Source organism: Merops nubicus, unplaced genomic scaffold (genome assembly GCF_000691845.1).
Source record: "Merops nubicus isolate BGI_N331 unplaced genomic scaffold, ASM69184v1 scaffold8366, whole genome shotgun sequence".
Classification (NCBI taxonomy): domain Eukaryota; kingdom Metazoa; phylum Chordata; class Aves; order Coraciiformes; family Meropidae; genus Merops; species Merops nubicus.
Window position 1 is genome coordinate 38,428 of NW_008615586.1, and position 2,405 is coordinate 40,832.

The 2,405-nt window shown below is 48.4% G+C and overlaps 1 protein-coding gene across 1 annotated transcript in view; it reads left to right on the plus strand.

Annotated features, from left to right (window-relative positions):
• The window catches only part of LATS2 (large tumor suppressor kinase 2), a 45,581-nt gene that overhangs the window by 34,272 nt on the left and 8,904 nt on the right, over positions 1 to 2,405 (plus strand). The window lies entirely within an intron of this gene.

A 2,405-nucleotide genomic window follows, 5' to 3' on the forward strand; every position in this document is an offset into this window, starting at 1 on the left:
TCTTTTTGAAGAGTCCCTCCCCAGCCTTCCTTTAGGTTCCCTTCAGGTATTGGAAGGCAATTAAAACGTCCCCCTGGAGTCTTCTGTTCTCCAGGCTGATCAATCCCAGTGCCCTCAGCCTATCCTGATAGCAGAGATGCCCCTGCCCCAGGATCGATCCTCTGGACTCGTTCCAGTAGATCTGTGTCCCTTTTGTGGTGGGGACACCAGAACTGGGTGCAGTATTCAAGGTGGGGTCTCACAAAAGCAGAGTAAAGGGGGAGAATGACCTCTCTTGATCTGCTGGCCACCCCTTTCTTGATGCACCCCAGGGTGTGGTTGGCCCTCCGTGCTGCATCAGTGTGCTGCCGGCTCGTGTTGAGCTTCTCATCAATCAGCACCCCTGAGTCCTTCTCTTCAGGGCTACTCTCAACCAGCTCTGTACCTAGTTTGTAATTGTGCCTGGGATTGGCCTGAGCCAGGTGCAGGACCTTGCACTTTGACTTGTCAAACCTCATGCAGTTTGCGTTGGCCCATTTCTCCAGCTGGCCTCAATTGAGTCCACCACACAGCTTAGTGTCATTGGCAAACTTGCTGAGGGTGCACTCAATGCCACCATCCATGTCTCTGGCAAAGCTGTTAAACAGCACTGGACCCACAACAGACCCCTGAGGAACTCCACTTGTCACTGGTCTCCACCTGGACTTCAAGCCATTGATCACAACTCTTTGAGTGCGATCTTCTAGCCAGTTCCTTATCCACTGCGTGGTCCCTCCATCAAGTCCATGTCTCTTCATCTTAGAGACAAGGATGTCATGCGGGACAGTGTCCAATGCCTTGCACAAGTCTAGGTAGATTATGTCAGTTGCTTTTCCCATATCTACCAGAGCTGTAACTGTCATAGAAAGCCACCAGATTAGTCAGCCACAATTTGCCCTTTGTGAAGCTGTGTTGGCTGTCACCAATCATCTCATTATTTTTTATGTGCCTTAGTACAGATGTCGTAAGGATCTGCTCCAGGATTTTACCTGGCACAGAGGTGAGGCTGACTGGTCTATAGTTCTCTGGGTTTTCTTTGCTTCCCTTTTTAAAAATGGGTGTTATTTTTTCCCTTTTCCAGTCTGTGGGAACTTCACCAGTTTGCCATGGCTTCTCAAGTATGATGGCTAGTGGCCTAGCAACTTCAGCCGCCAGTTCCTTCAGGACCTATGGATGAATCTCATCAGGTCCCATGGAGTTGTGCACCTTCAGGATCTCTAAGTGTTCCCAGACCTGTTCCACTCCTACTCTGGGTGGTTCTTCACTCTCTCACACCCAGCCAGTGCCCTTTGTGACTTGGGTGGTGTGGCTCAAGTTGTTACCAGTGAAGACTGAAGCAAAAATGTCATTGAGTACTTCAGCCTTCTCCTTATACTTGGTAACCAGGTCACCCATATCCCTCCGGAGAGGCCCCACATTCTCTCTTGTTCTTCTTTTTTCTCCAATATACCTGTAGAAACCTTTTTGGTTATTTTTAATGTCCCTGTCCAGATTTGTTGCCATCTGAGCTTTAGCTTTTCTAGGAGGCGGACTTCCTATCTCTCTTGACATCAGCAAGATCCCTTTGCACAGATGAAGTATGTGTCCCAAAGGAGGACAGCTACTGCTGCTACTTTCCTTCATGGCTGCCGACAGGGAACAGTTTGCCCTTGAGGCTCAGCATAAATTGTGCTGTCAGAGATGACAAATAGGTCTGCTGGCTGCCTCCCACCTCCAAGCCAAAGTAGCCACTTCTTAGGATGTTTTTGACTTCCACAGCCTCATCAGTGCATCTCACTGTGTCCCCACAGATGAGCTATCAGGGACTGCAGTTAAAAGTGCAACCTCAGTAAGCACAGCCTTGTGTTATTGTAGGAAAAAGAGCTGCTGATGATAGATTTCACTTTAAAGAGCAGCGATTATTTGTCCCACTTGATTCCATTTCAAAACATGAAGGTGTTATTTAGTGTGGGGGCAGCTTTTTCAGTGTGCAGAGATCCTGTGGTGACCTGCCTTAAGAACGTGCATGTCCTTGTGTGTCTCTATCTAGCAAGGCTTGCGTGTCAAGGAGAGGAGTCAACAGCTGTGCTCAGATCTGCATCTGGCCCAGCTGGGACATGCTGTAATGCAGATGATGGGAGAAGCTTGCAGTCCAGTGTTCAAGCCTGCTAGCTCAATTTGACTGTTCCTGCAGATCTGGGGAAGTCAGGATGTTAGATGGAAATTGTTTAGGCATAAATGGGCCACGTCCTGTGATTTGTGAAAGGCAGAGAACCAGAAGGGGAACAAAAAGCCAGTAACAGCACAGTGTCTCCCCTTGTCTTTTAGGACAGCCAGTGTTTTATACATCTGCAAATTGTCCTCAGCTCAAAGGATTGATGAGAAGTGCCATTAACAGTTCCAGTGCA